Source organism: Galeopterus variegatus, unplaced genomic scaffold (genome assembly GCF_000696425.1).
Source record: "Galeopterus variegatus unplaced genomic scaffold, G_variegatus-3.0.2 Scaffold2888, whole genome shotgun sequence".
Lineage (NCBI taxonomy): Eukaryota > Metazoa > Chordata > Mammalia > Dermoptera > Cynocephalidae > Galeopterus > Galeopterus variegatus.
The window spans coordinates 81,991-94,084 of NW_007728999.1; positions in this window are offsets into that span (position 1 = coordinate 81,991).

Consider the following 12,094-nt stretch of genomic DNA (forward strand, 5'->3'; position numbering starts at 1 on the left):
GTTAAATTTTATAATTATGGGAATAAAGACAGAATTCTAAATACTTTGAGAAAAAAACACATATAAAAAGTATGAAAGGACACAGACATTCTAACATAAACATGTTAAGCTACAGTAAAATGCATTCAAAATTTGGAGGGGGAAAAATATAACCTAGATGTCTGAATCTAGCCAACTTATTAATCAAGTGAGAGGACAAAATAAAGCCATTTTTAGACATGCAAAGGCTCAAATAACTTACCTCAAATGAATCTTTCTCAGGTTATTACTGGAGAATGTGCTACACAAATATGAAGTACTAGAGAGAAGAGATAAGATCAAGAAACAAGGAACCCTACACAGGAGAGATGTGTAGGAAAATTCCCAAGCAGACGGTGAGATACAGTCCTAGGATGACAGCTAACAGGTCTGAAAACCAAGTTTAGATTACAGCAGGAATAAAACTTGAAGAGAAATGTCTGTAGCAAACAAAACAAAACAAAACCCGAAATACTCATTTTCCTGTTGCATTTGACTACATACTCCTCCCAAGATTATTGAGTGGGTTTGTAGTGAAGAATTGACTTTACTCAAAGAGAGGTCTGGCCATTGCCCCAACTTCTGAGAGATAACCTCTAAGTCCTTGGAATTTCCAACTGGTGAGTGTCTTTATTGTTAATGGCAGGCCCTTCTGGCCTCTCCTGATACTTTATGCTAAGGAAATGACTCAGGGTGGGGGTTGGCTACACCAGAAAAACCAACCATGTAATTATTTTTTTTTTTTTGTCCTTTTTTAGACCGCACGCACCGGTCATCCCTATATAGGATCCGAACCCGCGGTGGAGCGCTGCTGCGCTCCCAGCGCTGCACTCTCCCGAGTGCACCACGGGCTCGGCCCATAAGCTCGGGTAAATTTGATGGGTTGGCAACACTGTGCATGTTGCTACCTNATAAGATCAAGAAACAAGGAACCCTACACAGGAGAGATGTGTAGGAAAATTCCCAAGCAGATGGTGAAATACAGTCCTAGGATGACAGCTAACAGGTCTGAAAACCAAGTTTAGATTACAGCAGGAATAAAACTTGAAGAGAAATGTCTCTAGCAAACAAAACAAAACAAAACCCGAAATACTCATTTTCCTGTTGCATTTGACTACATACTCCTCCCAAGATTATTGAGTGGGTTTGTAGTGAAGAATTGACTTTACTCAAAGAGAGGTCTGGCCATTGCCCCAACTTCTGAGAGATAACCTCTAAGTCCTTGGAATTTCCAACTGGTGAGTGTCTTTATTGTTAATGGCGGGCCCTTCTGGCCTCTCCTGATACTTTATGCTAAGGAAATGACTCAGGGTGGGGGTTGGCTACACCAGAAAAACCAACCATGTAATTATTATTATTATTATTATTATTTTGTCCTTTTTGAGACCGCGCTCAGCCAGTGAGTGCACCGGTCATCCCTATATAGGATCCGAACCCGCGGTGGAGCGCTGCTGAGCTCCCAGCGCTGCACTCTCCTGAGTGCACCACAGGCTCGGCCCATAAGCTCGGGTAAATTTGATGGGTTGGCAACACTGTGCATGTTGCTACCTATTGACACTGGGAGGGTAAAGTATTCCTGGAGACACGGAAGCTTCACGTCTGGAACCCTCCAGGTCCCAGATTCTGTTCTTTCTGTCTTTTTCTCTTAGCTGGTTCTGATTTGTATCCTTTTGCTATAATAAAAGTATGATCATAACTACAGTACTTTCTCAAGTTCTGTGAGTTGTTCTAGCGAATTATCAAAACTTAGGATGTCCCTGGAGATCCCCAAATTTGTGGCCAGCTGGTCTGAAGTGAAGGTGGCCATGGAAGCCCCTAAACTTGTGGCTGATGTCAGAAATCTTGGGCAGACATGACAGGCTGGAGGACTATGCTCTTAATCTCAGTTCTGGCTAACTCCAAGTGGAGAGGTTGTACAATATGTTTGAGAAGTTGAGAGTAACCATAAATAAATAGAAAACTCAGCAAGCAAACAAACAAAAAATGAGGTAAACTCCAGAAGAAGCAAAACACTGTATAATCATATAATTTTAGAACACTATTTGGTTTAATAGTAAGCAGTATTAAAATGACATAATACCAACAAAATTAATTTAATAAAAAATGATACAACTATCATTGGAAGGCAGCTGTACGGAATTATATAAGACTTACAAATCTTTTTTTTTTTATATAACAGCTAATCATAATCTATAAAATTGCTGAATAAAATAAAATAACAGTAAAATATTTATTTTAAAATATAAAGCTAATTGGTTGAAGAAAGTTCTAAATGAGCTGAATATGGGTACCTATGTGGAGCATGATTTGAAGTCATGCAGGGGAGGTAAAGGAAATGCTGTAGCAATAATTAATCTTATAACAATGTACTTGTATTGCTTTGAGAAAAATTAAAGTGTGCTTTAAAAATGGGGGAGGGGTAGATGATGATCCTGAGGGTGAAATATTCACAACAGTATGAGGTTTAGAGAGGCTAATCATGGCCCAAGTCCTTATTACCACACCCCTAAAGAATAGGCACAAAATCTTCGCAGGTTACCTTAATCATTGCCACTATCCCTTCTTGTCCATTCAGCACCCCAAAACCAAATTATTTTTTTCTAAAAGCCTTTTCCTTCATATCCTATATGAAGACACTTGAAAGTCCAAGCCTCTCCTTCAGTCAGCCCATAATTGTGTGCTCATTTCCTATAACTCAAAATACTCAAGCATCCCTCTTCTCTCCTCTTCTCTTCTCGTCTCTATCCTTATTTGGATACTTCAAGTATGCCCCTGCTTCAGGGCGTTTCTGTTTGCTTTTCCTTCTGTCTAGAATGCTCTTCTCACCTATATCGTGGTCTTGCTCCTTTCTACTAACTGAATTCAACAGTCCCATCTTTGATATCATATTTTCTTTTTAGCAACATTCCTATCAATTTGAAGTCATCAGCATTAAACAATATATAGAAAATTATTCTGATAGTGTACATGAATCAGACCTCATAAAAAATTAGAATCCTATTATTTTAACAAGTTACCATTTTCTGTTAAAAAGACCCCACCACATTATAAATGCCTCATAACTTTATTTCTACTGGTTTAGCAAATATATTTATAATTTTTATGAGTGATAGAAGAGGCCTTGGCCACAAATTTATACTAGGTTCTAATAGAGACTTACAACCCAGCTGGAGAGCTTTGTGAATCACTGAGACAGGTCATATGGAAGGGGAGTAGATGGAAGAAGAACCTCAGATATGGGAGATAAAGTATGGCATTTGGAAAAGTCAGAGTTTGGAGTTCCTATGTCGGAGATGTCTGTTGGACAGCTGGATGATTAGTAGATTAAGATGAGTGCTATGGTCTGAATGTTTGTCTCCTCCAAAGCTCATGTGGAGGCTTGATCCTCAATGTGATAGTGTTGAAAGGTGGGGCTTTGGGGAGGTGATTGGATCTTAAGGGCTATGCCTCATGAATAAAGTAATCCATTCATGGATTAATGGGTTAATGGGTAAGTGGGTTATCATGGGAGAGGCACTGGTGGCTTTACAAGGAGAGCGTGTGTGCACGTTAATGCACTCTCACTCTTGCCCTGTTGCTGTGTGATACCCTCTGCCTCCTCAAGACTCTGCAGAGAGTTTCCACCAAGAAGGTCCTCACCAGATGTGCCCCCTTGACCTTGGACATCCCAGCCTCCAAAACTGTAAGAGATAAATTTTATTTCTTTATAAATTACCCAGTTTCAGGCGTTCTGCTATTGGCAACAGAAAACAGATTAATACAACAAGTCTAATCAAATTGGAAAGAAAGAAGTAAAATTATCTGTTTTCACAGATGGGATGTCCTTATATATAGAAAATCCTAAAGATTCTACAAAAACTGTTGGAACTTATAATTTGCAAACTTGCAAGATATAAAATCAACACACCCAAGTCAGTTGCATTTCCATACATTAACAATGAAGACTCTGAAAAAAAACTTTAAAAACTAATTACATTTACAATTTACAATTACATTTAAAATAATCACATGTATGATATTCATACATTTTAAAATAGCACCCAAATGAATACTTAGGAATAAACTCAACCAAGAAGATGAAATATTTATACACTGAAAACTGAAAGATTGCTGAAAGAAATTAAAAAAGAGGATCTGAGAGCAGCTCCTGCCAACAGATGGCAGGAGCGTAGGGTGCTGTCGTGCAGGAGGCCCGCTGCTGCCACAGACAGCACTACCTCATGGGTGGTCCACCACAGCTTTGACTGCCATCACTGCCTCAGGGAAGCCTGCTCTCACAGCAACAGCCACCAGTGTCACAGCAGTGACCACCACCTTGTAGGTGGCCTGCTGACCACTCGACTGTGTTGACACAAGCAGGGTCACCAGCAGAGCCCAGAGAAAGAGGTAAGTGAGCACAGACCTTTAACCCAGTGGTCCAAACCACAGGGGGAATTATGCTGTCCCCAACAGTCGCACAACTGGGGGTGGAGGATATGTGCACAACCCATGCAACTGCATTGATCTGGGGAGAGACACACATGGAATCCCTTCAGAGTGGAGAAATCCAGGCTAGCCAAATAGAGTAAGGAAGAAAATTCCCAACCACCACCAACCCATCTCCTAACTGGGGGAAGAAGGGGTCCAGGAGGAGCCTCTGCCTGTAGAAAAGAGGAAAGAGAAACCCCACCCAGGGTCATCCATTCAAACCGAGGAGGTCCAGTATACCCCAGTGTATTAACCTGTGTCACAGTATACTAGTCAGGGTGCCAACAAACCTGCCCATGGTCACCCACCACAGTCAAAGAGTAACAGAGCACCCAGGCAATTTTCCCAAGAACTTGAGATCTCACTTACTTCCTCGATGACCCAACACAGTGTCACTAACCTCAGCAAGGAATCTCTAAGTTCTCCTGTGCCTAGGCCATGAAGGCACCCAATACAACTACAACACTGAATATGGTCTAAGTACACACATGGAGATGACACTACTGCATCTATTCAACCAATACTAAAACACCCTACTCAATGGCCAATATATAACATATCACCAGGAGGAAGTCTCTCAAAGCCCACTCCAAAGAAATAAAAGAAGGAACTGCTCTACTAGATGGCAAAGATACTAGAAATACAAAAAAAAAAAAAAAAAAAAAAAAAAAAGGAAAGAAAAAGAAAATATGACACCACCAAAGGAATACAATAATTCACAAGTACCAGACTCCACTGAGCAGGAAACTGTTGAAATGACCAAAAAGGAATTCTGAGCAACAATCTTGAGGAAACTCACTGAGATACAAGAAGACTCAGACAACACAACGAAATGAGAAAAACTATCCAGGATATGAAGGAGGAAATTTACAAAGAGATTAATACCTTAAAACAGAATGTAATAGAACTCCTACGACTGAAGGACACATTCAATGAAATACAAAATACAGGGGCCAGCACATGGCTCTCTTGGGAGAGTGCGGTGCTGATAACACCAAGGCCACGGGTTCAGATCCCTATATAGTAATGGCTGGTTAGCTCACTTGGGAGGGCATGGTGCTGACAACACCAAGTCAAGGGTTAAGATCCACTTACTGATCATCTTTAAAAAAAAAAAAAAGAAGAAGCCACAACCAAGAGATTAAGCAGCAGGCCAGAGCAAGCAGAAGAAAGAATTTCTGATCTTGAAGACAGTATTTTTGAAATAACCCAGGGAACATAAAAACAAAAAGAAAAAGAAAAAAGAATCAAAGAATCAAAGGAGGAGGAAGAGGAGAAGAAAATCTAGGAAAGAAGGAGAAAATCTGAGAGGTAGCAGACAACCTTAAGTGCACAAACATCTGAATCACAGGTATTCCAGAAAGAAAGGAGAAAGGAAAAGGCACTAAAAAATATTCAATCAAATAATAGCAGAAAACATCCCAGGTACAGAGAGAGACATGGACCTTCATCCAGGAGGCTCAAAGATCCCCAAACAAATTCAATTCAAAAAGGTCCTCTCTGAGACACATTAGAGTCAAACCAGAAAAACTCAAAGACAAAAAGAGAACCCTAGAAACAGCAAGAGAAAAGCATCAAATCACCTATAAGGAAGTCCCCATCAGACTAACAGCAGACTTCTCAACAGACACTCTACAGGCCAGAAGAAACTGGGACAATATATTCAAAATACAGAATTTATCACTGAAATGGATAGGAGGCAGTAGTTTCATCACAGATTTTTACAGTCCAGCAAGGGCCAAAGAAGTATAGTATATAAATTGATATTATTTGTGTTGAAGTATATGGAATTAGTGGAATCTACAGAAATAGTCTGAAATAAGTTTTTGGTCTTTAAAGCCTAGAATGCAAATTTTTGCCTCCTACTGACTTGAAATGAGCAGATTATTAATCTGCCAAAACAAGGACAAATCTTATTTTATTAACAGCAATGTTGCTTCTCATTTTCTTTGCTATTGACTCACCTTTTTACTGATCATTTGTGAATTTCTGTCTAAAGATGTATAATGTAAAGAGCTGCAAGAAAAAAACAAATGTCCAGATTGTAAAGTTTTATTTTTTGACACATAATGTAAGTTCTTTTGTGTGTAACATTTATATGATAAAAGACATTAGGATCACTACAAAAAAAAAAAAGAAGAAGAAGAATGTATACCTCTCAAATGGAAACCCCAAATGAGCAGAGGTAGTTATTCTTATATCACATAAAATAGACTTTAAACCAAAAACTATAAAAAGAGAAAAAGAAGGCCATTATATAATGATAAAAGGATCTATCCAGCAAGAACACATAACAATTATAAATATATATGTACCCAACACTGGAGCACCCAGATACATAAAGCAAACACTATTAGACCTAAAGAAGGAGATAGACCCCTATGCTATAGTAATTGAGAAGCTGAACACCACTCTCAGCATTGGACAGATCATCTAGGCCACAAATCAACAGATAAACACAGGATTTAAATTACACTTTAGATTAATTGGACTTGGAAAATATCTACAGAATATTTCATCCAACAACTACAGAATACACTTTATTCTCATAAGTACATGGAACATTCTCCAGGACAGACCACTTGTTAGGCCACAAATCAAGCCTCAACAAATTTTAAAAAGTTAAAATCATTTCAAGTTCTTTTCCGAACACAGCATTTAAAACTAGAGCTCAATAACAAACAAAACTCTAGAAAGCATTAAAATACATGTAAATTAAACCCCATGCTCCTGAAAGACCCATGGGTCCAAGAAGAAATTAAACAGGAAATCAAAAAATTTCTTGAAACTAATAAAAATAAAGACACATTATACAAAAACCTCTCAGATGCTGCAAAAGCAGTACTAAGAGGGAAGTTTATTGTGATAAACACTTACATCAAAAGAATAGAAGGATTTCAAACAAACAACCTAACACTACACCTTAAAGAAGGAAAAAAACAAGAACAATCCAATCCCAAATTAGTAGATGGAAAGAAATAACTAAGATCAGAACAGAATTAAATAAAATAGAGACCCCCAAGAATGATACAAAATATAAATGAAACAAAAAGTTAGTTTTTTGAAAAGATAAACAAAATGGACAAACCATTAGCTAGGGTAACTAAAAAAAGAAGAGAGAAGACCCAAATAACAAAAATCAGAAATGAAAAATGAGACGTTACAACCAATATCACAGAAATACAAAGAATCATTAAAGACTGTTATAAACAAAAATATGCTAACAAATTTGAAAACCTGGAGGAAACAGATAAATTTCTGGACACATACCAACTACCAAAGCTGAACCAAGAATAAACAGGATACCTGAACAGACGAGTAACAAGCAATGGGATTGATGCAGTAACAAGCAATCTCCCAACAAAGAAAACCCCAGGACTGGATGGTTTTACTGCTAAATTTTACCAAACCTTTGAAGGAGGAATTAGTAGTAATTCCCTTTAAACTATTCCAAAAAATTGAAACAAAGATAATTCGCCCAAACTCAATCTATGAGGCCAGCATCACCCTGATACCAAAGCCAGACAAAGATACAGCAACAAAAAAAGAAAATTACAGGCCAATATCCTTGATGAACATAAACACAAAAACCCTTAACAAAATATTTGCAATCAGAATACAGCAACACATCAGAAAAATTATACAGCACAATCAAGTGGGATTGATCCCAGGGATGCATGGATGGTTCTACATACACAAGTCAATAAATGTGATACACCCCATCAACAAATCAAGGACAAAAACCATATGATTATCTCAGTAGACACAGAAAAAGCATTTGACAAATTTCAACATCCCTTCATGATAAAGACTCTCAGCAAATTAGGTACAGAATGAAAGTATCTCAGCACAATAAAAGATATATACAACAAACCCACTGAACAGGAACAAGACAAAGATGCCCACTCTCACCACTCCTATTTAACACAGTATTGGAATTACTAGCCAGAGCAATCATGCAAGAGAAATAAATTAGGGCACACAGATTGGAAAAGTGAAGTCACACTGTCCCTGTTTGCAGATGACATGATACTATATATAGAAAAGCCTAAAGATTATAGAAAAAACTCTTAGAGCTGATAAGTGAACTCAATAAAGTTGCAGGATACAAAATCTACACACAAAAATCAGCAGCATTTTAATATTCTAGTAATTAACTAGCAGAAAAAGAAATCAAGAAAGTAAGCCCATTTACAATAGTCGCCCAAAAGTAAAATACCTAGGAATCAATTTAACCAAGGAGATGAAAGATCTCTACAATGAGAACTACAAGTCACTGCTGAAAAAAATTAAATAGTTCACAAAAAGATGAAAAGACATTCCATGCTCTTGAATTGGAAGAATTAACCTTGTGAAAGCATCCATACTACCTAAAGTGACCTAAAGGCTCAATGCAATCCCCATCAAATACCAATGACATTCTTCACAGAAACAGAAAAAACAATCTTAACATTTATATGGAACAACAAAAGACCTTGAATAACCAAAAGAATCCTGAGCAAGAAAAAATAAAATAAAATAAAAATAAAGCATTACACTACCTGACTTCAAATTATAGTACAAAGCAATAGTAACCAAAACTGCATGGTACTGGCATAAAATCAGACACTTGGACCAACAGAACAAAATAGAGAACCCAGAAATCAATCTGCATACTTACCACTAATTGATCTTTGGTAAAGGCCCCAAGAACATACATTAGGGAAAACTGCTTCCTCAATAAATGATTCTGGGGAAACTGGACATCCATATAGAAGAATAAAACTATACCTGTATCTTCTGCCATGTACAAAAATCAACTTGAAATGGATTAAAGACTTAAATATAAGTCCAGAAACTATAAAACTCCTAAAAGAAAACAGCAGAAACACTTTAGGAAGTAGGACTGGGCAGACTTTATGAATGAGATCCCCCAAAGCCCAGAGAATAATGAAAAAATAAATAAATAAACAAATGGGATTATATCAAACTAAAAAGCTTCTGTACAGAAAAAAAATTAACAGAGCATAAAGACAACCTACAGAATGGGAGAAAATATTTGCAAACCATGTATCTGACAAGGGATTACTATGCAGAATATACAAGGAATGCAAACAATTGAACAGTAAAAAAAACAAGTAACCCTATTAAAAAATGGGCAAAGGAGCTGAATAGACATTTCTCAGAGGAAGATATACAAATGGACAACAGACACATGAATAAATGCTCAACATCACTAAGCATCAGGAACATGCAAATAAAAATCGCATTGAGATATCATCTCACCCCAGTTAGACTGGCATTATTGAAAAGAAAGAATAATAAATGCTGGTGAAGATGTGGAGAAAGGGGAACCTTCCTACTTTGTTGGTGGGACTGTTAATTAATGCAGACATTATGGAAAACAGTCTGGAGTTTCCTGAAATAACTACAGATAGAACTGCCATACATTTCAGCTATCCCACTGCTGGGTGTATACCCAAAGGAATGGAAATCATCATGTCGAAGGGATACCTGCACTCTCATGTTTATTGCAGCTCTATTTATGATAGCCAAGATATGGAAGCAACCTAAATGTCCATCAATGGATGACTAGGTAAGGAAAACGTGGTATATATACACTATGGATTACTACTCTGCCATAAAAAAGAATGAAATTTTGCCATTCACAGCAACATGGATGAACTTAGAGGAAATTATGTTATGTGAAATAAGCCAGCCACAGAGAAATACTGCATGTTCTTCACTCATGAGTTGGAGCTAAAAAAATAAACAAATTAATTTTAAAAAGAAAGATACAGTAATCACGAGAATTCATTGAACTTTCAAAAAGAGAGAACAGATTTGAGGCCACTAGAAGTGGGAATGGGGGTTAAGGAGAAATTGGCAAAGGGCCGCAAAAAATGATTAAATTTATAATATTGAATATACTAATTATCCTGATTTAAGCATCACATATTGCACACAGGCAATGATACTCAACTCTGTACCCCAGGGAGATGTACAGTCAATTATGTTTTTTAAATTAAATAAATACACACACACACACACACACATCCAAGAAGAAATTAATAAATGGAGAGACATTCTTTGTTCGTGGATTGGAAGACTTAATATTGTAAAGATGTTAATACTACCTAAAGTAATCTATATATTCAGTGCAATCCCTATCAAAATACCCATGATATTTTTTGCAGAAATAGAAAAATTCAACCTAAAATTTCTGTGGAATCTCACTGGACCCTGAATAGCCAAAAGTAAGAGAAAGAACAGAAGAAAAGAGAAAAAAAAAAAAAAAAAGGACAAAGTTGGAGGTCTCACACTTCCTGATTTCCAAACTTACTACAAAGCTTCAGTAATCAAAACTATGTGGTGCTGGAATAAGGACAGACATACAGATCAATGAAATAGAATAGAGAGCCAGAAATAAATTCTCACAAAGAAAAAACTGATAAATTTATCTTCATCAATATTAAAAGCTTTTGTGCATCAAAGGACACTATAAACAGAGTAAAAAGGCAACCCGCAAAATGGGAGAAAATATTTGCAAATCATATATCTGATAAGGGTTTAATATCTAGAATATATAAAGAACTTCTACAACTTAACAAAAACAAACAACATGATTTTAAAATGTGCAAAAAATTTTAAAACACATTTCTCCAAAGGAAATATATAGATGGCCAACAAACACATAAACATATGCTCAACAGCTTTAGTCATTAGAGAAATGCAAATCAAAACCACAAAGAGAAACCACTTCACAGCCATTAGAATGGCTATAACCGCCCCCCCCAAAAAGAAAAGAAAATGATCCAAAAATAATGGGGGTAGATGAGGATGTGGAGAAATTGGAATTGTTGTACATTGCTGACAGGAATATAGAATGGTTTAGCTGGCATGAAAAACAGTATAATTGTTCCTCAAAAAAGTTAAACATAGAATTACCATAAGACCCAGCAATACCAGTTCTGGGTATATGCGGGGACTTCAGAAAACTCATGGAAAAATATACATTATCTTTTAATTCTATTTTTTCATGAACTTTTTGAAGCACTCTCATATATCCAGAAGAATTGAAAAGAAGGCTCCGAAGAGATATTCGTACACTCATGTTCACAGCAGTATTATTCACAATAACCAAGAAGGGAAGCAACCCAAGTGTCCATTGATGGATGAACGGATAAACAATATGTGGTATGTGCATACAATTCAATGTTAAAAAGGAAGGAAATTCTGACACATTCTACAATATGGATTAACCCTGAGGACATTGTGCTAAATGAATCAAGCCAGTCACGAAAAAGACAAATACTATATGATTCCACTTACGTGAGTTATTAGAGTAGTCAAATTCATTGAAACATAAAGTAGAATGGCAGTCACTAGTAGCTGGGGGGAAGGGAGAACAGGGAGTTGTTTATTGGGTATACAGCCTCGGTTCTGCAAGATGAAAAAGTTCTTGAGATTAGTTGCATAACAATGTGAATATACCTAACACTACTGTACACTCCAAAATAGTTAGGATAGTTAATTTTATGCAATGTATACTTACACCCCTCCCTCACATATACACACGCACACACAAAGATAGGCCTAGAAAGGAAATATTTTTTTGGTCATGAATCAG